Genomic DNA, 24771 nt, shown 5'->3' on the forward strand with positions numbered 1-24771 from the left:
GCCAGAAAGGAGGTGACCGCACAACATTATCACCACATGTGGCAAAAATATGTTGCGTGGTGTGAGGCCAGAAAGGCCCCACGAAGAAATTTCAACTCGGTCGATTCCTGCATTTCCTGCAAACAGGAGTGTCTATGGGCCTCAAATTGGGGTCCATTAAGGTTCAAATTTCGGCCCTGTCGATTTTCTTCCAGAAAGAAGTGGCTTCAGTTCCTGAAGTCCAGAAGTTTGTCAAGGGAGTATTGCATATACAACCCCCTTTTGTGCCTCCAGTGGCACTGTGGGATCTCAACGTAGTTCTGGGATTCCTCAAATCACATTGGTTTAAAACCAGTCAAATCTGTGGATTTGAAGCATCTCACATGAAAAGTGACCATGCTCTTGGCCCTGGCCTGGACCAGGCGAGTGTCAAATTGGTGGTTTTTTTCTCAAAAAAGCCCATATCTGGTTGTCCATTTGGACAGGGCAGAGCTGCGGACTCGTCCCCAGTTCTCTCCCTAAGGTGGTGTCAGTGTTTCACCTGAACCAGCTTATTTTGGTGCCTTGCGCCTACTAGGGACTTGGAGGACTCCAGGTTGCTAGATGTTGTCAGGGCCCTGTAAATATAGGTTCCAGGACGGCTGGAGTCAGGAAAACTGACTTGCTGTTATCCTGTATGCACCCAACAAACTGGGTGCTCTTGCTTCTAAGCAGACTATTGCTAGTTGGATGTGTAATACAATTCAGCTTGCACATTCTGTGGCAGGCCTGCCACAGCCAAAATATGTAAATGCCCATTCCACAAGGAAGGTGGGCTTATCTTGGGCGGCTGCCCGAGGGGTCTCGGCTTTACAACTTTGCCGAGCGGCTATTTAGTCAGGGGCAAACACGTTGGTAAAATCCTACAAATTTGATACCCTGGCTAAGGAGGACCTGGAGTTCTCTCATTCGGTGCTGCAGAGTCATCCGCACTCTCCCGCCCGTTTGGGAGCTTTGGTATTATCCCCATGGTCCTTTCAGGAACCCCAGCATCCACTAGGACGATAGAGAAAATAAGAATTTACTTACCGATAATTCTATTTCTCGGAGTCCGTAGTGGATGCTGGGCGCCCATCCCAAGTGCGGATTATCTGCAATACTTGTACATAGTTACAAAAATCGGGTTATTATTGTTGTGAGCCATCTTTTCAGAGGCTCCGCTGTTATCATACTGTTAACTGGGTTCAGATCACAGGTTGTACAGTGTGATTGGTGTGGCTGGTATGAGTCTTACCCGGGATTCAAAATCCTTCCTTATTGTGTACGCTCGTCCGGGCACAGTATCCTAACTGAGGCTTGGAGGAGGGTCATAGGGGGAGGAGCCAGTGCACACCACCTGATCCTAAAGCTTTACTTTTTGTGCCCTGTCTCCTGCGGAGCCGCTATTCCCCATGGTCCTTTCAGGAACCCCAGCATCCACTACGGACTCCGAGAAATAGAATTATCGGTAAGTAAATTCTTATTTTCTCTGACGTCCTAGTGGATGCTGGGAACTCCGTAAGGACCACGGGGAATAGCGGCTCCGCAGGAGACTGGGCACAAAAAGAAAAGCTTTAGGACTACCTGGTGTGCACTGGCTCCTCCCCCTATGACCCTCCTCCAAGCCTCAGTTAGATTTTTGTGCCCGACCGAGCTGGGTGCAATCTAGGAGGCTCTCCTGAGCTTCTTAGGAAAAGTTAGTTTTAGGTTTTTTATTTTCAGTGAGACCTGCTGGCAACAGGCTCACTGCATCGAGGGACTAAGGGGAGAAGAAGCGAACCTGCCTGCTTGCAGCCAGCTTGGGCTTCTTAGGCTACTGGACACCATTAGCTCCAGAGGGACCGAACACAGGCCCAGCCTCGGAGTCCGGTCCCAGAGCCGCGCCGCCGGCCCCCTTACAGAGCCAGAAGCAAGAAGAGGTCCGGAAAATCGGCGGCAGAAGACATCAGTCTTCACCAAGGTAGCGCACAGCACTGCAGCTGTGCGCCATTGCTCCTCATGCACCACACGCTCCGGTCACTGATGGGTGCAGGGCGCTGGGGGGGGGGGCGCCCTGAGCAGCAATATAAACACCTTGGCTGGCTAAATTACATCACATATAACCCCCAGGGCTATATGGATGTATATTAACCCCTGCCAGATTCCTGAAAAAAGCGGGAGAAAAGTCCGCCGAGAAGGGGGCGGAGCCTATCTCCTCAGCACACTGGCGCCATTTTCCCTCACAGCTCCGCTGGAAGGACGTCTCCCTGACTCTCCCCTGCAGTCCTGCACTACAGAAAAGGGTAAAACAAGAGGGGGGGGCACTAATTAGGCGCAGTATAATATACACAGCAGCTATAAAGGGAAAAACACTCTGTTTGGTGTTATCCCAACATATATATAGCGCTCTGGTGTGTGCTGGCATACTCTCCCTCTGTCTCCCCAAAGGGCTAGTGGGGCCCTGTCCTCTATCAGAGCATTCCCTGTGTGTGTGCTGTGTGTCGGTACGACTGTGTCGACATGTATGAAGAGGAAAATGATGTGGAGGCGGAGCAATTGCCTGTAATGGTGATGTCACCCCCTAGGGAGTCGACACCTGAGTGGATGAGCTTATGGAAGGATTTACATGAAAGTGTCAGCTCTTTACAAAAGACGGTTGATGACATGAGACAGCCGGCTACTCAGCTGGTGCCTGTCCAGGCGTCTCAAAGACCATCAGGGGCTCTAAAACGCCCGCTACCTCAGATGGCAGATACAGACGCCGACACGGATACTGACTCCAGTGTCGACGATGAAGAGACGAATGTGACTTCCAGTAGGGCCACACGTTACATGATTGAGGCAATGAAAAATGTTTTACACATTTCTGATACAGGTTGAGTATCCCTTATCCAAAATGCTTGGGACCAGAGGTATTTTGGATAACGGATTTTTCCGTATTTTGGAATAATTAGATACCATAATGAGATATCAGGGTGATGGGACCTAAATCTAAGCACAGAATGCAGTTATGTTTCATATACACCTTATACACACAGCCTGAAGGTCATTTTAGCCAATATTTTTTATAACTTTGTGCATTAAACAAAGTGTGTGTACATTCACACAATTCATTTATGTTTCATATACACCTTGTACACACAGCCTGAAGGTCATTTAATACAATATTATTAATAACTTTGTGTATTAAACAAAGTTTGTGTACATTGAGCCATCAAAAAACAAAGGTTTCACTATCTCACTCTCACTCAAAAAAGTCCGTATTTCGGAATATTCCGTATTTCGGAATATATGGATATGGGATACTCAACCTGTAGTACAAGTACCACTAAAAAGGGTATTATGTTTGGTGAGAAAAAACTACCTGTAGTTTTTCCTGCATCTGAGGAATTAAATGAAGTGTGTGATGAAGCGTGGGTTTCTCCCAATAAAAAACTGATAATTCCTAAAAAGTTATTGGCATCATACCCCTTCCCGCCAGAGGATAGGGCACGTTGGGAAACACCTCCTAGGGTGGATAAAGCGCTCACACGCTTGTCAAAACAGGTGGCACTACCGTCTCCGGATACGGCCGCCTTTAAGGAACCTGCTGACAGAAAGCAGGAGAATATCCTAAAATGTATATACACTCACACGGGTGTTATACTGCGACCAGCAATCGCCTCAGCCTGGATGTGCAGTGCTGGGGTGGCTTGGTCGGATTCCCTGACTGAAAATATTGATACCCTGGATAGGGACAGTATATTACTGACTATAGAGCATTTAAAAGATGCATTTTTATATATGCGTGATGCACAGAGGGATATTTGCCGACTGGCATCAAGAGTAAGTGCGCTGTCCATATCTGCCAGAAGAGGGTTATGGACGCGGCAGTGGTCAGGTGATGCTGATTCCAAAAGGCATATGGAAGTATTGCCTTATAAAGGGGAGGAGTTATTTGGGGTAGGTCTATCGGACCTGGTATCCACGGCAACTGCTGGGAAATCCACATTTTTACCCCAGGTAGCCTCTCAACATAAAAAGACGCCGTATTATCAGGCGCAGTCCTTTCGGCCCCATAAGGGCAAGCGGGCGAAAGGCTCCTCATTTCTGCCCCGTGGCAGAGGGAGAGGAAAAAGGCTGCAGCAAACAGCCAGTTCCCAGGAACAGAAGCCCTCTCCCGCTTCTGCCAAGTCCTCAGCATGACGCTGGGGCTCTACAAGCGGACTCAGGCACGGTGGGGGCCCGTCTCAAGAATTTCAGCGCGCAGTGGGCTCACTCACAAGTGGACCCCTGGATCCTTCAGGTGGTATCTCAGGGGTACAAATTGGAATTCGAGACGTCTCCCCCTCGCCGTTTCCTAAAGTCTGCCTTACCGACGTCTCCCTCCGACAGGGAGGCGGTATTGGAAGCCATTCACAAGCTGTATTCAGAGCAGGTGATAATCAAGGTACCCCTCCTGCAACAGGGAATGGGGTATTATTCCACGCTGTTTGTGGTACCGAAGCCGGATGGCTCGGTGAGACCTATTTTTAAATCTAAAATCTTTGAACACTTACATACAGAGGTTCAAATTCAAGATGGAGTCACTCAGAGCGGTGATCGCGAACCTGGAAGAAGGGGATTATATGGTGTCTCTGGACATCAAGGATGCTTACCTCCATGTCCCAATTTACCCTTCTCACCAAGGGTACCTCAGGTTTGTGGTACAGAACTGCCACTATCAGTTTCAGACGCTGCCGTTTGGATTGTCCACGGCGCCCCGGGTCTTTACCAAAGTAATGGCCGAAATGATGATACTCCGAAGGAAGGGAGTTTTAATTATCCCCTACTTGGACGATCTCCTGATAAGGGCAAGATCCAAGGAACAGTTGGTAGTCGGAGTGGCACTATCTCAAGTAGTGCTGCGGCAGCACGGGTGGATTCTCAATATCCCAAAATCGCAGCTGATCCCGACGACACGTCTTCTGTTCCTAGGGATGATCCTGGACACAGTCCAGAAAAAGGTGTTTCTCCCGGAAGAGAAAGCCAGAGAGTTATCCGAGCTAGTCAGAAACCTCCTAAAACCAGGCCAAGTATCAGTGCACCAATGCACAAGGGTCCTGGGAAAAATGGTAGCTTCCTACGAAGCAATCCCATTCGGCAGATTCCACGCAAGAACATTCCAGTGGGACCTGCTGGACAAATGGTCCGGATCGCATCTTCAGATGCATCAGCGAATAACCCTGTCCCCAAGGACAAGGGTGTCTCTCCTGTGGTGGTTGCAGAGTGCTCATCTTCTAGAGGGCCGCAGATTCGGCATTCAGGACTGGGTTCTGGTGACCACGGATGCCAGCCTGCGAGGCTGGGGAGCAGTCACACAGGGAAGAAACTTCCAGGGCTTGTGGTCAAGCCTGGAGACATCACTTCACATAAATATCCTGGAGTTAAGAGCCATTTACAATGCTCTAAGCTAAGCAAGACCTCTGCTTCAAGGTCAGCCGGTGCTGATCCAGTCGGACAACATCACGGCAGTCGCCCACGTAAACAGACAGGGCGGCACAAGAAGCAGGAAGGCAATGGCAGAAGCTGCAAGGATTCTTCGCTGGGCGGAAAATCATGTGATAGCACTGTCGGCAGTGTTCATTCCGGGAGTGGACAACTGGGAAGCAGACTTCCTCAGCAGGCACGACCTCCACCCGGGAGAGTGGGGACTTCACCCAGAAGTCTTCCACATGATGATAAACCGTTGGGAAAAACCAAAGGTGGACATGATGGCGTCCCGCCTCAACAAAAAACTGGACAGGTATTGCGCCAGGTCAAGGGACCCTCAAGCAATAGCTGTGGACGCTCTGGTAACACCGTGGGTGTACCAGTCAGTGTATGTGTTCCCTCCTCTGCCTCTCATACCCAAGGTGCTGAGAATTATACGGCGGGGAGGAGTAAGATCTATTCTCGTGGCTCCGGATTGGCCAAGAAGGACTTGGTACCCGGAACTTCAAGAGATGCTCACAGAGGACCCGTGGCCTCTACCTCTGAGAAGGGACCTGCTCCAGCAGGGACCCTGTCTGTTCCAAGACTTACCGCGGCTGCGTTTGACGGCATGGCGGTTGAACGCCGGATCCTAAAGGAAAAAGGCATTCCAGATGAAGTCATCCCTACTTTGATAAAAGCCAGAAAGGATGTAACCGCAAAGCATTATCACCGCATCTGGCGGAAATATGTTGCGTGGTGCGAGGCCAAAAAGGCCCCGACGGAGGAATTTCAATTGGGTCGATTCCTGCATTTCCTGCAAGCAGGAGTGTCTATGGGCCTAAAATTAGGATCCATTAAGGTCCAGATTTCGGCCCTGTCGTTTTTCTTTCAGAGAGAACTGGCTTCAGTGCCTGAAGTCCAGACGTTTGTTAAGGGAGTGCTACATATACAGCCTCCTTTTGTGCCTCCAGTGGCACCCTGGGATCTGAATGTTGTTTTGGATTTCCTAAAATCACATTGGTTTGAACCACTCAACACTGTGGAATTAAAATATCTCACATGGAAAGTGGTCATGTTGTTGGCCCTGGCTTCAGCCAGGCGTGTGTCCGAATTGGCGGCTTTATCCTGTAAAAGCCCTTACCTGATTTTTCATACGGACAGGGCAGAATTGAGGACTCGTCCTCAATTTCTCCCAAAGGTGCTTTCAGCGTTTCATCTGAACCAGCCTATTGTGGTACCTGCGGCTACTAAGGACTTGGAGGACTCCAAGTTGCTGGACGTTGTCAGGGCCCTGAAAATATATGTTTCCAGGACGGCTGGAGTCAGAAAATCTGACTCGCTATTTATCCTGTACGCACCCAACAAGCTCGGTGCTCCTGCTTCTAAGCAGACTATTGCTCGCTGGATTTGTAGTACAATTCAGCTTGCGCATTCTGTGGCAGGCCTGCCACAGCCAAAATCTGTAAAAGCCCACTCCACAAGGAAGGTGGGCTCATCTTGGGCGGCTGCCCGAGGGGTCTCGGCTTTACAACTCTGCCGAGCTGCTACTTGGTCAGGGTCAAATACTTTTGTAAAATTTTACAAATTTGACACTCTGGCTGAGGAGGACCTGGAGTTTTCTCACTCGGTGCTGCAGAGTCATCCGCACTCTCCCGCCCGTTTGGGAGCTTTGGTATAATCCCCATGGTCCTTACGGAGTTCCCAGCATCCACTAGGACGTCAGAGAAAATAAGAATTTACTTACCGATAATTCTATTTCTCGTAGTCCGTAGTGGATGCTGGGCGCCCATCCCAAGTGCGGATTATCTGCAATACTTGTACATAGTTATTGTTAACAAATCGGGTTATTGTTGTTGTGAGCCATCTATCCAGAGGCTCCTCTGTTATCATGCTGTTAACTGGGTTCATATCACAAGTTGTACGGTGTGATTGGTGTGGCTGGTATGAGTCTTACCCGGGATTCAAAATCTTTCCTTATTGTGTACGCTCGTCCGGGCACAGTATCCTAACTGAGGCTTGGAGGAGGGTCATAGGAGGAGGAGCCAGTGCACACCAGGTAGTCCTAAAGCTTTTCTTTTTGTGCCCAGTCTCCTGCGGAGCCGCTATTCCCCATGGTCCTTACGGAGTTCCCAGCATCCACTACGGACTACGAGAAATAGAATTATCGGTAAGTAAATTCTTATTTTCTGCTAGACGAGTCCTATGGACCCGGCAATGGACAGGTGATGCCGACTCAAAGAGGCATATGGAGGTTTTACCTTACAGGGGTGAGGAATTGTTTGGGGAAGGTCTCTCGGACCTAGTCTCCACAGCTACGGCAGGTAAATCAAATTTTTTTGCCTTATATTCCCTCACAGCCTAAGAAAGCGCCACATTATCAAATGCAGTCCTTTCGGTCAAATAAAAACAAGAGAGCACAAGGATCGTCCTTTCTTGCCAGAGGTAAGGGCAGAGGGAAAAAGCTGCCAACCACAGCTAGTTCCTAGGAGCAGAAGTCCTCCCCGGCCTCTACAAAACCCACCGCATGACGCTGGGGCTCCGCTGAGGGAGTCCGCCCCAGTGGGGGCACGTCTTCGACTTTTCAGCCACATCTGGGTTCACTCACAGGTGGATCACTGGGCAATAGAAATTGTTTCCCAGGGTTACAAGCTGGAATTCGAAGAGATGCCTCCTCGCCGTTTTTTCAAATCGGCCCTACCAGCTTCTCCCCCAGAAAGGGCGATAGTTTTAAATGCAATTCAAAAATTGTGTCTTCAACAAGTGGTGGTCAAAGTTCCCCTGCTTCAACAAGGGAGGGGGTATTACTCAACCCTATTTGTAGTCCCGAAACCGGACGGTTCGGTCAGACCCATTTTAAATTTAAAATCCTTGAACCTATACTTGAAAAGGTTCAAGTTCAAGATGGAATCGCTCAGAGCGGTCGTCGCCAGCCTAGAAGGGGGGGATTTTATGGTTTCCCTGGACATAAAGGATGCAAACCTTCATGTTCCCATATATCCACCTCATCAGGCGTACCTGAGATTTGCGGTACAGGATTGTCATTACCAATTTCAGACGTTGCCGTTTGGGCTTTCCACGGCCCCGAGGATTTTCACCAAGGTAATGGCGGAAATGATGGTGCTCCTGCGCAAGCAGGGTGTCACAATTATCCCTTACTTGGACGATCTCCTAATAAAAGCGAGATCACGAGAGCAGTTGTTGAACAGCGTGTCACTTTCACTGAAGGTGTTACAGCAGCACGGCTGGATTCTCAATATCCCGAAGTCACAGTTAGTTCCTACGACTCGTTTGATCTTCTTAGGCATGATTCTGGATACGGACCAGAAAAGGGTTTATCTACCGATAGAAAAGGCCCAGGAACTCATGACTCTGGTCAGGGACCTATTGAAGCCAAAACAGGTGTCGGTGCATCACTGCACTCGAGTCCTGGGAAAGATGGTAGCATCTTACGAGGCCATTCCTTTCGGCAGGTTCCATGTGAGGACCTTCCAATGGGACCTACTGGACAAGTGGTCCGGGTCACATCTACAGATTCATCAGTTGATCACCCTGTCCCCCAGGGCCAGGGTATCTCTCCTGTGGTGGCTGCAGAGTACTCACCTTCTTGAGGGTCGCAGATTCGGCATTCAGGACTGGGTTCTGGTGACCACGGACGCGAGCCTCCGAGGTTGGGGAGCAGTCACACAGGGAAGGAACTTCCAAGGTCTTTGGTCAAGTCAAGAAACTTGTCTTCACATCAACGTCTTGGAACTGAGGGCCATATACAACGCCCTTCGTCAAGCGGAGACTTTGCTTCGCGACCTACGGGTTCTGATCCAGTCAGACAACATCACCGCAGCAGCTCATGTAAACCGCCAAGGCGGCACAAGGAGCTGAGTGGCAATGGCGGAAGCCACCAGGATTCTTCGCTGGGCGGAAAATCATGTAGGAGCACTGTCCGCAGTGTTCATTCCGGGAGTGGACAACTGGGAAGCAGACTTCCTCAGAAGACACGATCTACATCCAGGACAGTGGGGACTTCATCAGGAAGTCTTCGCACAGATTGCAAGTCAGTGGAGCCTGCCCCAGATAGACATGATGGCGTCCCGCCAAAACAAAAAACTACAGAGGTATTGCGCCAGGTCAAGAGACCCTCAGGCGGTGGCAGTGGACGCCCTAGTGACACCGTGGATGTTCCAGTCGGTCTATGTGTTTCCTCCTCTTCCTCTCATCCCCAAGGTGTTGAGAATAATAAGAAAAAGAGGAGTACAGACAATTCTCATTGTTCCAGATTGGCCGCGATGGGCCTGGTATCCGGATCTGCAGGAAATGCTCACAGAAGATCCGTGGCCTCTTCCTCTAAGACAGGACCTGTTACAACAGGGGCCCTGTCTGTTCCAAGACTTACTGCGGCTGCGTTTGACGGCATGGCGGTTGAACGCCAGATCCTAGCGGAAAAGGGCATTCCGGATGAGGTTGTTCCTACTCTGATAAATGCTAGGAAGGACGTGACAGCTAAACATTATCACCGTATATGGCGAAAGTATGTTTCTTGGTGTGAGGCCAGGAATGCTCCTACGGAAGAATTCCATCTGGGCCGTTTCCTTCACTTCCTACAAACTGGAGTGAATTTGGGCCTGAAGTTAGGCTCCATTAAGGTTCAGATTTCGGCCCTATCAATTTTCTTTCAAAAGGAATTAGCTTCTCTCCCAGAAGTACAGACTTTTGTGAAGGGAGTGCTGTGCATATTCAGCCTCCTTTTGTTCCTCCGGTGGCGCGTTGGGACCTTAACGTGGTGTTGAGTTTCCTTAAGTCGCACTGGTTTGAACCACTTAAAACCGTGGAATTAAAATATCTCACTTGGAAAGTGGTCATGTTGTTAGCCTTGGCTTCGGCTAAGCGAGTGTTGGAATTGGCGGCTTTGTCTCGTAAAGTCCCCTATCTGGTTTTCCATATGGATAGAGCGGAATTGCGGACCCGTCCTCAATTCTTGCCTAAGGTGGTTTCATCTTTTCATATGAACCAACCTATTGTGGTGCCGGTGGCTACACGAGACTTGGAGGATTCAGAGTCCCTTGATGTGGTCAGGGCTTTGAAAATTTATGTAGCCAGAACGGCTAGGGTCAGAAAAACAGAAGCACTGTTTGTCCTGTATGCTGCCAACATGGTTGGCGCTCCTGCTTCAAAGCAGACTATTGCTCGCTGGATCTGTAACACGATTCAGCAGGCTCATTCAATGGCTGGATTGCCGTTACCAAAATCGTTTAAGGCCCATTCCACTAGGAAGGTAGGCTCTTCTTGGGCGGCTGCCCGAGGGGTCTCGGCATTGCAATTGTGCCGAGCTGCTACTTGGTCGGGTTCAAACACCTTTGCAAACTACAAGTTTGGTACCCTGGCTGAGGAGGACCTCCTGTTTGCTCAGTCGGTGCTGCAGAGTCATCCGCACTCTCCCGCCCGTTTGGGAGCTTTGGTATAATCCCCATGGTCCTTATGGAGTCCCCAGCATCCTCTAGGACGTAAGAGAAAATAAGATTTTAAACCTACCGGTAAATCTTTTTCTCCTAGTCCGTAGAGGATGCTGGGCGCCCGTCCCAGTGCGGACTACTTTGCAAGACTTGTATATAGTTTCTCTAACGTCCTAAGTGGATGCTGGGGACTCCGTCAGGACCAGGGGGATAGCGGCTCCGCAGGAGACAGGGCACAAAAATAAAGCTTTAGGATTAGGTGGTGTGTACTGGCTCCTCCCCCTATGACCCTCCTCCAAGCCTCAGTTAGGTTTTTGTGCCCGTCCGAGCAGGGTGCAATCTAGGTGGCTCTCCTAAAGAGCTGCTTAGAAAAAGTTTTTAGGTTTTTTATTTTCAGTGAGTCCTGCTGGCAACAGGCTCACTGCATCAAGGGACTTAGGGGAGAGAATTTCAACTCACTTGCGTGCAGGATGGATTGGATTCTTAGGCTACTGGACACCATTAGCTCCAGAGGGAGTCGGAACACAGGTCTCACCCTGGGGTTCGTCCCGGAGCCGCGCCGCCGACCCCCCTTACAGATGCTGAAGATTGAAGGTCCGGAAACAGGCGGCAGAAGGCTCTTCAGTCTTCATGAAGGTAGCGCACAGCACTGCAGCTGTGCGCCATTGTTGTCACACACTTCACACCAAGCAGTCACGGAGGGTGCAGGGCGCTGCTGGGGGCGCCCTGGGCAGCAATATTTAATACCTTTATGGCAAAAGAATACATCACATATAGCCATTGAGGCTATATGTATGTATTTAACCCATGCCAGATATCTAAAACTCCGGGAGAAAAGCCCGCCGAAATAGGGGGCGGGGCTTATTCTCCTCAGCACACAGCGCCATTTTCCTGCTCAGCTCCGTTGTGAGGAAGGCTCCCAGGACTCTCCCCTGCACTGCACTACAGAAACAGGGTAAAACAGAGAGGGGGGGCATTTTTTGGCGATATTTTGATATATTTAAGCTGCTATAAGGAACAACACTTATATAAGGTTGTTCCCATATATATTATAGCGCTTGGGTGTGTGCTGGCAAACTCTCCCTCTGTCTCCCCAAAGGGCTAGTGGGGTCCTGTCTTCGATAAGAGCATTCCCTGTGTGTCTGCTGTGTGTCGGTACGTGTGTGTCGACATGTATGAGGACGATGTTGGTGTGGAGGCAGAGCAATTGCCGATAATGGTGATGTCACCCCCCAGGGAGTCGACACCGGAATGGATGGCTTTGTTTATGGAATTACGTGATAATGTCAGCACATTACAAAAATCAGTTGACGACATGAGACGGCCGGCAAACCAGTTAGTACCTGCCCAGGCGTCTCAGACACCGTCAGAGGCTGTAAAGCGCCCTTTACCTCAGTCGGTCGACACAGACACTGAATCTAGTGTCGACGGTGATGAAACAAACGTATTTTCAAGTAGGGCCACACGTTATATGATCACGGCAATGAAGGAGGCTTTGCATATCTCTGATACTGCAAGTACCACAAAAAGGGGTATTATGTGGGGGGTGAAAAAACTACCTGTAGTTTTTCCTGAATCAGAGGAATTAAATGATGTATGTGATGAAGCGTGGGTTAACCCAGATAGAAAAGTGCTAATTTCAAAAAAGTTATTAGCATTATACCCTTTCCCGCCAGAGGTTAGGGCGCGCTGGGAAACACCCCCTAGGGTGGATAAGGCGCTCACACGCTTATCAAAACAAGTGGCGTTACCGTCTCCTGATACGGCCGCCCTCAGGGATCCAGCTGATAGGAGACTGGAAACTACCCTAAAAAGTATATACACACATACTGGTGTTATACTGCGACCAGCCATCGCCTCAGCCTGGATGTGCAGTGCTGGGGTCATCTGGTTGGATTCCCTGACTGAAAATATTGATACCCTGGATAGGGACAGTATTTTATTGACTATAGAGCAATTAAAGGATGCTTTCCTTTATATGCGAGATGCTCAGAGAGATATTTGCACTCTGGCATCGAGAGTAAATGCGATGTCCATATCTGCCAGAAGGAGTTTATGGACGCGACAGTGGTCAGGTGATGCGGATTCCAAACGACATATGGAAGTATTGCCGTATAAAGGGGAGGAATTATTTGGCGTCGGTCTATCGGATCTGGTGGCCACGGCAACTGCCGGAAAATCCACCTTTTTACCTCAGACCCCCTCCCAACAGAAAAAGACACCGTCTTTTCAGCCGCAGTCCTTTCGGTCCTATAAGAACAAGCGGACAAAAGGACAGTCATATCTGCCTCGGGGCAGAGGAAGGGGTAAGAGAGGGCAGCAAGCAGCCCCTGCCCAGGAACAGAAGCCCTCTCAGGGTCCTGCAAAGCCCTCAGCATGACGCTGGGGCCTTACAAGCGGACTCAGGAGCGGTGGGGGGTCGACTCAAGAATTTCAGCGCACAGTGGGCTTGCTCACAGGTGGACCCCTGGATCCTGCAGGTAGTATCTCAGGGTTACAGGTTGGAATTCGAGAAGTCTCCCCCTCGCAGGTTCCTAAAGTCTGCTTTGCCAACGTCTCCCTCAGACAGGGCGACGGTATTGGAAGCCATTCACAAGCTGTTTTCTCAGCAGGTGATAGTCAAGGTACCCCTCCTACAACAGGGAAAGGGGTATTACTCCACGCTATATTGTGGTACCGAAGCCGGACGGCTCGGTAAGACCTATTCTAAGTCTGAAATCTTTGAACCTGTACATACAAAAATTCAAGTTCAAGATGGAGTCACTCAGAGCAGTGATAGCGAATCTGGAAGAAGGGGACTTTATGGTGTCCCTGGACATAAAGGATGCTTACCTGCATGTCCCAATTTGCCCTTCACATCAAGGGTACCTCAGGTTCGTGGTGCAAAACTGTCATTATCAGTTTCAGACGCTGCCGTTTGGATTGTCCACGGCACCTCGGGTCTTTACCAAGGTAATGGCCGAAATGATGATTCTTCTGCGAAGAAGAGGCGTATTAATTATCCCTTACTTGGACGATCTCCTGATAAGGGCAAGGTCCAGAGAACAGCTGGAGGACGGAGTAGCACTAACCCGACTAGTGCTGCAACAACACGGGTGGATTCTGAATTTTCCAAAATCTCAGTTGACCCCGACTACACGTCTGCTGTTTCTGGGAATGATTCTGGACACGGTTCAGAAAAAGGTGTTTCTTCCGGAGGAGAAAGCCAGGGAGTTATCCGAACTTGTCAGGAACCTCCTAAAACCAGGGAAAGTGTCTGTGCATCAATGCACAAGAGTCCTGGGAAAGATGGTGGCTTCTTACGAAGCGATTCCATTCGGCAGATTCCACGCACGAACTTTTCAGTTGGATCTGCTGGACAAATGGTCCGGATCACATCTGCAGATGCATCAGCGGATAACCTTGTCGCCACGGACAAGGGTGTCTCTTCTGTGGTGGTTGCAGAGTGCTCATCTGTTAGAGGGCCGCAGATTCGGCATACAGGACTGGGTCCTGGTGACCACGGATGCCAGTCTGAGAGGCTGGGGAGCGGTCACACAGGGAAGAAACTTCCAGGGAGTATGGTCAAGCCTGGAGATGTCTCTTCACATAAATATACTGGAGCTAAGAGCGATTTACAATGCTCTAAGTCTGGCAAAACCCCTGCTTCAGGGTCAGCCGGTGTTGATCCAGTCGGACAACATCACGGCAGTCGCCCACGTAAACAGACAGGGCGGCACAAGAAGCAGGACAGCAATGGCAGAAGCTGCAAGGATTCTTCGCTGGGCGGAAGATCATGTGATAGCACTGTCAGCAGTATTCATTCCGGGAGTGGACAACTGGGAAGCAGACTTCCTCAGCAGACACGATCTACACCCGGGAGAGTGGGGACTTCATCCAGAAGTCTTCCACATGATTGTGAACCGTTGGGAAAAACCAATGGTGGATATGATGGCGTCCCGCCTCAACAAAAAACTGGACAGGTATTGCGCCAGGTCAAGAGACCCTCAGGCAATAGCTGTGGACGCTCTGGTAACACCGTGGGTGTTCCAGTCAGTGTATGTGTTCCCTCCTCTGCCTCTCATACCAAAAGTACTGAGAATTATACGGCAAAAGGGAGTAAGAACGATACTAGTGGCTCCGGATTGGCCAAGAAGAACTTGGTACCCGGAACTTCAAGAGATGCTCACGGAGGATCCGTGGCCTCTACCTCTAAGACGGGACCTGCTTCAGCAGGGACCGTGTCTATTCCAAGACTTACCGCGGCTGCGTTTGACGGCATGGCGGTTGAACGCCGAATTCTAAGGGAAAAAGGCATTCCGGAAGAGGTCATTCATACACTGGTAAAAGCCAGGAAGGAGGTGACTGCACAACATTATCACCGCATTTGGAGAAAATATGTTGCGTGGTGTGAGGTCAGGAAGGCCCCCACGGAGGAATTTCAACTGGGTCGATTCCTACATTTCCTGCAAACAGGATTGTCTATGGGCCTCAAATTGGGGTCCATTAAGGTTCAAATTTCGGCCCTGTCGATTTTCTTCCAAAAAGAATTGGCTTCAGTTCCTGAAGTCCAGACTTTTGTAAAAGGAGTACTACATATACAGCCCCCGGTTGTGCCCCCAGTGGCACCGTGGGATCTTAATGTAGTCTTGGATTTTCTCAAATCCCATTGGTTTGAGCCGCTCAAATCGGTGGAGTTGAAGTATCTTACATGGAAAGTAACCATGCTACTGGCCCTGGCTTCAGCCAGGAGAGTATCAGAATTGGCGGCTTTATCATATAAGAGCCCATATCTGATTTTCCATACGGACAGGGCAGAACTGCGGACGCGTCCTCATTTTCTGCCTAAGGTGGTGTCAGCGTTTCACCTGAACCAGCCTATTGTGGTGCCTGCGGCTACTAACGATTTGGAGGATTCCAAGTTGTTGGACGTGGTCCGGGCATTGAAAATATATATTTCAAGAACGGCGGGAGTCAGAAAGTCTGACTCACTGTTTATATTGTATGCACCCAACAAGATGGGTGCTCCTGCTTCTAAGCAGACGATTGCTCGTTGGATTTGTAGCACAATTCAACTTGCACATTCTGTGGCAGGCTTGCCACAACCTAAATCTGTCAAGGCCCATTCCACAAGGAAAGTGGGCTCATCCTGGGCGGCTGCCCGGGGGGTCTCGGCATTACAACTCTGCCGAGCTGCTACTTGGTCAGGGGCAAACACGTTTGCAAAATTCTACAAATTTGATACCCTGGCTGAGGAGGACCTTGAGTTCTCTCATTCGGTGCTGCAGAGTCATCCGCACTCTCCCGCCCGTTTGGGAGCTTTGGTATAATTCCCATGGTCCTGACGGAGTCCCCAGCATCCACTTAGGACGTTAGAGAAAATAAGAATTTACTTACCGATAATTCTATTTCTCGTAGTCCGTAGTGGATGCTGGGCGCCCATCCCAAGTGCGGATTGTCTGCAATACTTGTACATAGTTATTGTTACAAACAAATTCGGGTTGTTATTGTTGTGAGCCGTCTGTTCAGAGGCTCCTACGTTTGTCATACTGTTAACTGGGTTCAGATCACAAGTTATACGGTGTGATTGGTGTGGCTGGTATGAGTCTTACCCGGGATTCAATATCCTTCCTTATTGTGTACGCTCGTCCGGGCACAGTATCCTAACTGAGGCTTGGAGGAGGGTCATAGGGGGAGGAGCCAGTACACACCACCTAATCCTAAAGCTTTATTTTTGTGCCCTGTCTCCTGCGGAGCCGCTATCCCCCTGGTCCTGACGGAGTCCCCAGCATCCACTACGGACTACGAGAAATAGAATTATCGGTAAGTAAATTCTTATTTTTTGCTTACATAAGGGTTATGTTAGAGTTTTCATCAGTCTCGGTCTGATGCTGTGTTGTTTCATACTGTTAACTGGTTCGTATATCCCTAGTTATACGGTGTGAATGGTGTGGGCTGGTATGAATCTTGCCCTTGGATTAACAAAATCCTTTCCTCGTACTGTCCGTCTCCTCTGGGCACAGTTTCTCTAACTGAGGTTTGGAGGAGGGGCATAGAGGGAGGAGCCAGTGCACACCCATACCTAAAGTTCTTTCTTAGTGCCCATGTCTCCTGCGGAGCCCGTCTATCCCCATGGTCCTTACGGAGTCCCCAGCATCCTCTACGGACTACGAGAAAAAGATTTACCGGTAGGTCTAAAATCTTATTTTTTCGTGCACCTTACCAGTATAACCCCATTTTCTTTCTTGTATCATGTGTTACTAATGGTTGTTTTAGGTAGCACCCCCAAAACTTATGTACATGAATTCTTTAATGGGGTTATCACGTGTGATTTATTTCACTTTAGTATTGTTTGACATGAAGGGGGTCATTCCGAGTTGTTCGCTCGTTATTTTTTTCTCGCAACGGAGCGATTAGTCGCTAATGCGCATGCGCAATGTCCGCAGTGCGACTGCGCCAAGTAAATTTGCTGTGCAGTTAGGTATTTTACTCACGGCATTACGAGGTTTTTTCTTCGTTCTGGTGATCGTAATGTGATTGACAGGAAGTGGGTGTTTCTGGGCGGAAACTGGCCGTTTTATGGGTGTGTGCGAAAAAACGCTACAGTTTCTGGGAAAAACGCGGGAGTGGCTGGAGAAATGGAGGAGTGTCTGGGCGAACGCTGGGTGTGTTTGTGACGTCAAACCAGGAACGACACTGACTGAACTGATCGCAGATGCCGAGTAAGTCTGGAGCTACTCAGAAACTGCTAAGAAGTGTCTATTCGCAATTCTGCTAATCTTTCGTTCGCAATTTTGATAAGCTAAGATTCACTCCCAGTAGGCGGCGGCTTAGCGTGTGCAAAGCTGCTAAAAGCAGCTTGCGAGCGAACAACTCGGAATGACCCCCGAAATTCGAGAGTGCAGATTCTTTTCCAGTTCTTGTTCTCGGATTCCTGAAGTAATCCACAGGGTTTAAAAAAAAAAACTAAAAAATCCCGGTCCAACGAACTAAAGTGGTACCATGGAACAACTTTCCCCGAATGCTGGGACCCCCCCGTGACTCCTGTCACTAGAGGACCCGGCAGCCAGTCAGGGAGCGCTACGTCATGCATTTGTTTATTTTTAAACCCTGTGAATTACTTCAGGAACGAAGAGGACTTGACAAGGGGACCAATGGGCTCCGTGGGACACTAGGTAAGTATGTGTGAGTGTGTAAGTGTGCATGTATGTTAAAGTTTTACTTTCACGGTGTGTGTGTGTGTCCTGTTTTTTTTGGGGGGTATTTCTTTTGTTGTAGAACTACAGGTACCAGCGGGCCCGTTATTTCCCCACATGATGGTACTTGTGGTTCTCCCAAGTACCAGCAAGTAGGGGAGGCTTGCTGGGACTTGTAGTTCCACAGCAGAAGATAATGGGGCAGATGTATTAAGCCTGGAGAAGTGATAAAGCAGTGCTAAGTGCAACGTGATAACGCACCAGCCAGTCAACTCTTAACTGTTAATTTACATATTGGAGCTGATTGGCTGGTGCGTTATCACCTTGTACTTATCACTGCTTTATCACTTCTCCAGGCTTAATACATCTGCCCCAATATTCTTTATTTCTCTAACGTCCTAGTGGATGCTGGGGACTCTGTAAGGACCATGGGGAATAGACGGGCTCCGCAGGAGACTGGGCACTCTAAGAAAGATTTAATACTACTGGTGTGCACTGGCTCCTCCCTCTATGCCCCTCCTCCAGACCTCAGTTAGAATCTGTGCCCGGACAGAGCTGGGTGCATTTTAGTGAGCTCTCCTGAGCCTGCTAATAAGAAAGTATTTTAGTTAGGTTTTTTATTTTCAGAGAGCTTCTGCTGGCAACAGACTCTCTGCTACGTGGGACTGAGGGGAGAGAAGCAAACCTGCTAACTGCGGCTAGGTTGCGCTTCTTAGGCTACTGGACACCATTAGCTCCAGAGGGATCGAACACAGGAACCTAACCTTGTCGTCCGTTCCCGGAGCCGCGCCGCCGTCCCCCTCACAGAGCCAGAAGACAGAAGCCGGCGGGTTGAAGCAAGAAGACGTCAAAATCGGCGGCAGAAGACTCCTGTCTTCATATGAGGTAGCGCACAGCACTGCAGCTGTGCGCCATTGCGCCCACACTAACCCACACACTCCGGTCACTGTAGGGTGCAGGGCGCAGGGGGGGGGCGCCCTGGGCAGCAATTAAGTACCTCCTGGCAAAAGCAGCATATATACAGTTGGACACTGTTATATGCATGAGCCCCCGCCATTAATTTTACACAAAATCGCGGGACAGAAGCCCGCCGCTGAGAGGGCGGGGCCTTCTTCCTCAGCACTCACCAGCGCCATTTTCTCTCCACAGCTCCACTGAGAGGAAGCTCCCCAGGCTCTCCCCTGCAGACTCACGGTAGAAAGGGTAAAAAGAGAGGGGGGGCACATAAATTTAGCGCATTAATTATATATACAGCAGCTACTGGGTAAACACTAAGTTACTGTGTGATTCCTGGGTCATATAGCGCTGGGGTGTGTGCTGGCATACTCTCTGTCTCTCCAAAAGGCCTTGTGGGGGTCCTGTCCTCATATAGAGCATCCCCTTTGTGTGTGGTGTGTCGGTACGCGTGTCGACATGTTTGACGAAGAGGGCTATGTGGAGGCAGAGCAAGTGCAGATGAATGACGTGTCTCCGCCGACGGCGCCGACACCTGATTGGATGAATATGTGGAAGGTGTTAAATGATAATGTAAACTCCTTGCATAAAAGGTTGGATAAAGCTGATGCCTTGGGACAGTCGGGGTCTCAGCCCATGCCTGATCCTACAGCGCAGAAGCCGTCAGGGTCTCAGAAGCGCCCACTATCCAAAATTGTTGACACAGATATCGACACGGATTCTGACTCCAGTGTCGATGACGATGATGCAAAATTGCAGCCTAAAATGGCTAAAGCCATCCGCTACATGATTATAGCAATGAAGGATGTATTGCACATATCAGAGGTAAACCCTGTCCCTGACAAGAGGGTTTATATGTATGGGGAGAAAAAGCAAGAGGTGACTTTTCCCCCTTCACATGAGTTAAATGAATTATGTGAGAAAGCGTGGGATTCCCCCGATAAGAAAGTGCCGATTTCCAAAAGGTTACTTATGGCGTACCCTTTCCCGCCAACGGACAGGATGCGCTGGGAATCCTCCCCTAGGGTAGATAAAGCTCTGACACGCTTATCTAAGAAGGTGGCCCTGCCGTCACAGGATACGGCCGCCCTAAAGGATCCTGCAGATAGGAAGCAGGAAAGTATCCTGAAGTCTGTTTATACACATTCAGGTACTCTACTGAGGCCGGCAATTGCGTCGGCCTGGATGTGTAGTGCTGTAGCAGCATGGACAGATAATCTTTCTGAGGAAATGGATACCTTAGACAAGGATATCATTTTACTGACCCTGGGGCATATAAAAGACGCTGTCCTATATATGCGGGATGCCCAGAGGGACATTTGCCTACTGGGCTCTAGAATAAATGCAATGTCAATTTCTGCCAGAAGGGTCCTGTGGACTCGGCAATGGACAGGTGATGCCGACTCCAAAAAGCACATGGAGGTGTTACCTTACAAGGGTGAGGAATTGTTTGGGGACGGTCTCTCGGACCTAGTTTCCACAGCTACGGCTGGGAAGTCAAATTTTTTGCCATATATTCCCTCACAGCCTAAGAAAGCACCGTATTACCAAATGCAGTCCTTTCGATCACAAAGAAGCAAGAAGGTCAGAGGTGCGTCCTTTCTTGCCAGAGGCAGGGGTAGAGGAAAGAAGCTGCACCATACAGCTAGTTCCCAGGAACAGAACTCCTCCCCGGCTTCCACTAAATCCACCGCATGACGCTGGGGCTCCACAGGAGCCAGGAGCGGTGGGGGCGCGTCTCCGAAATTTCAGCCACCAGTGGGTTCGCTCACAGGTGGATCCCTGGGCTATACAGATTGTGTCTCAGGGATACAAGCTGGAATTCGAAGTGATGCCCCCTCACCGTTACCTCAAATCGGCCCTGCCAGCTTCCCCCATGGAACGGGAAGTAGTGTTAGCGGCAATTCACAAGTTATATCTCCAGCAGGTGGTGGTAAAGGTTCCCCTCCTTCAACAAGGAAGAGGATTCTATTCCACAATGTTTGTGGTACCGAAACCGGACGGTTCGGTCAGACCCATATTGAATTTAAAGTCCCTGAACATTTATCTGAAAAGATTCAAGTTCAAAATGGAATCGCTCAGAGCGGTCATTGCAAGCCTGGAAGAGGGGGATTTTATGGTGTCTCTGGACATCAAGGATGCTTACTTGCATGTCCCCATTTATCCACCTCATCAGGAGTACCTCAGATTTGTGGTACAGGACTGTCATTACCAATTCCAGACGTTGCCGTTTAGGCTCTCCACGGCACCGAGAATATTTACAAAGGTAATGGCAGAAATGATGGTGCTCCTTCGAAAGCAGGGAGTCACAATTATCCCATACTTGGACGATCTCCTCATAAAGGCGAGATCCAGAGAGCAGTTGCTAATCAGCGTAGCACACTCTCAGGAAGTGTTGCAACAGCACGGCTGGATTCTGAAGATCCCAAAGTCGCAGCTGATTCCTACAACGCGTCTGCCTTTTCTGGGCATGATTCTGGACACGGACCAGAAGAAGGTGTTTCTCCCGGCGGAGAAGGCTCAAGAGCTTGTGACTCTAGTCGGAGACCTCTTAAGACCGAAACAGGTGTCGGTGCATCGCTGCACGCGAGTCCTGGGAAAGATGGTGGCATCATACGAAGCCATTCCCTTCGGCAGGTTCCATGCGAGGATCTTTCAGTGGGATCTGTTGGACAAGTGGTCTGGATCGCATCTTCAGATGCATCGGCTGATCACCCTGTCCCCGACGGCCAGGGTGTCTCTTCTGTGGTGGCTACAGAGTGCTCACCTTCTCGAGGGCCGCAGGTTCGGCATACAGGACTGGGTCCTGGTGACCACGGATGCGAGCCTCCGAGGGTGGGGGGCAGTCACTCAGGGAAGAAACTTCCAAGGATTGTGGTCAAGTCAGGAGGCTTGTCTGCACATAAATATCCTGGAACTAAGGGCCATATACAACGCCCTGAGTCATGCGGAGCCTCTGCTTCGCAACCAACCGGTGCTGATTCAGTCAGACAACATCACTGCAGTGGCTCATGTAAACCGCCAGGGCGGCACAAGAAGCTGAGTGGTGATGGCGGAAGCCACCAGGATTCTTCGTTGGGCGGAGAATCACGTGCAAGCACTGTCAGCAGTGTTCATTCCGGGAGTGGACAACTGGGAAGCAGACTTCCTCAGCAGGCACGACCTCCACCCGGGAGAGTGGGGACTTCATCACGAAGTCTTCACTCAGATTACAAATCGATGGGAACTGCCACAGGTAGACATGATGGCGTCCCGTCTCAACAAAAAGCTACAAAGGTATTGCGCCAGGTCAAGAGACCCTCAGGCGATAGCGGTGGACGCACTGGTAACACCGTGGGTGTTCCAGTCGGTCTATGTGTTTCCTCCTCTTCCTCTCATACCCAAGGTGCTGAGAATCGTAAGAAAAAGAGGAGTGAGAACAATACTCATTGTTACGGATTGGCCAAGAAGGACTTGGTACCCGGAACTGCAAGAAATGCTCACAGAGGACCCGTGGCCTCTGCCTCTCAGACAGGACCTGTTGCAACAGGGGCCCTGTTTGTTCCAAGACTTACCGCGGCTGCGTTTGACGGCATGGCGGTTGAACGCAGGATCCTAGCGGAAAAAGGCATTCCGGAGGAAGTTATTCCTACGCTGATAAAGGCTAGGAAGGACGTGACAGCAAGACACTGTCACCGTATATGGCGAAAATATGTTGCCTGGTGTGAGGCCAGGAAGGCCCCTACAGAGGAATTCCAGCTGGGTCGGTTCCTGCACTTCCTACAGTCTGGAGTGACTATGGGCCTGAAGTTGGGGTCCATAAAGGTCCAGATTTCGGCCCTATCCATTTTCTTTCAAAAGGAACTGGCTTCTCTTCCTGAAGTTCAGACGTTTGTTAAGGGAGTGCTGCATATTCAGCCCCCTTTTGTGCCACCAGTGGCACCTTGGGATCTCAACGTGGTGTTGGGTTTCCTGAAATCCCACTGGTTTGAGCCACTTAAGACCGTGGAGCTAAAGTATCTCACGTGGAAGGTAGTCATGCTATTGGCCTTAGCTTCGGCTAGGCGTGTGTCAGAATTGGCGGCTTTGTCATGTAAAAGCCCCTATCTGGTTTTCCATATGGACAGGGCAGAATTACGGACTCGTCCGCAATTTCTGCCGAAGGTGGTGTCATCTTTTCATTTGAACCAACCTATTGTGGTGCCTGCGGCTACTCGTGACTTGGAGGATTCCAAGTTGCTTGATGTAGTCAGGGCTTTGAAGATCTATGTAGCCAGGACTGCTGGAGTCAGGAAGACTGACTCGCTGTTTATCCTGTATCCATCCAACAAGCTGGGTGCTCCTGATTCAAAGCAAACCATTGCTCGCTGGATCTGTAGCACGATTCAGCAGGCTCATTCTGCGGCTGGGTTGCCGCATCCGAAATCAGTGAAAGCCCATTCCACAAGGAAAGTGGGCTCTTCTTGGGCGGCTGCCCGAGGGGTCTCGGCATTACAGCTTTGCCGAGCAGCTACTTGGTCGGGTACAAACACATTTGCTAAGTTCTACAAGTTTGATACCCTGGCTGAGGAGGACCTTGTGTTTGCCCATTCGGTGCTGCAGAGTCATCCGCACTCTCCCGCCCGTTTGGGAGCTTTGGTATAATCCCCATGGTCCTTACGGAGTCCCCAGCATCCACTAGGACGTTAGAGAAAATAAGATTTTACTCACCGGTAAATCTATTTCTCGTAGTCCGTAGTGGATGCTGGGCGCCCATCCCAAGTGCGGATTTTCTGCAATACGTGTACATAGTTATTGCTTAATAAAGGGTTATGTTATGTGGGCATCCATTGTTGATGCTCTGTTGTTGTTCATACTGTTGACTGGGTAAGTTTATCACAAGTTATACGGTGTGATTGGTGTGGCTGGTATGAGTCTTACCCTGGATTCCAAAGTCCTTTCCTTATAATGTCGGCTCTTCCGGGCACAGTTTCCTTAACTGAGGTCTGGAGGAGGGGCATAGAGGGAGGAGCCAGTGCACACCAGTAGTACTAAATCTTTCTTAGAGTGCCCAGTCTCCTGCGGAGCCCGTCTATTCCCCATGGTCCTTACGGAGTCCCCAGCATCCACTACGGACTACGAGAAATAGATTTACCGGTGAGTAAAATCTTATTTTTACACTTCAAAAGGCTATCAGCCCCCCATCCACCGCCCAGGGATGGGGGAGACAGCCGTGGGCTTCACCCCTGGCCCTCTGATGCCTGGAGGGGGGGACCCCTTGATTTAAGGGGACCCCCACTTCCCCAGGGAACCCCGGCCAGGAGTAACTAGATGGGGGGGGGGAATAATGCCACGGCCGTAGGGACCTACATAAATGTGTCCCACGGCTGTGGCACTATCTCCCTGGCTAGTGGAGCCTGGTGCTGGTTTCAGAAATACGGGGAACCTTTACGTCTTTTGTCCCCCGTATTTTTGAAACCAGGACCGGCCCAAGAGCCCTGTTCTGGTTGGCTAATTACTGGGGAACCCCTGTTCAATTGCTCCCCGGTATTTAAATAACCAGGGCCGGCTCAAAGAGCCCGGGGCTGGTGATGCTTAGGCTGAAATCGGCAGAAACACGAAACTTAGTAAATATACCCCCATGTTGGGCTGTAACTGTCGGCTCAAATAGCAATTAAAAAATATATATATTGCCTTGTTTGAAATGGCACTGTCTGCTTTAACAGGTAACCGTCAATATTAGGGTGATTTAACATCTATTACCACTCTTCTTATATCACGTCACCACTATGATTCCTTGACAGGATAGAGAAACTAATACTTTACTGTAC

General features: G+C 49.8%; 1 protein-coding gene across 1 annotated transcript in view; it reads left to right on the forward strand.

Moving 5' to 3' along the window:
* The window catches only part of TBPL1 (TATA-box binding protein like 1), a 104705-nt gene that overhangs the window by 79310 nt on the left and 624 nt on the right, over window positions 1-24771 (forward strand). The window lies entirely within an intron of this gene.

This window comes from Pseudophryne corroboree, chromosome 4, assembly GCF_028390025.1.
Source record: "Pseudophryne corroboree isolate aPseCor3 chromosome 4, aPseCor3.hap2, whole genome shotgun sequence".
Taxonomy (NCBI): Eukaryota; Metazoa; Chordata; class Amphibia; order Anura; family Myobatrachidae; genus Pseudophryne; species Pseudophryne corroboree.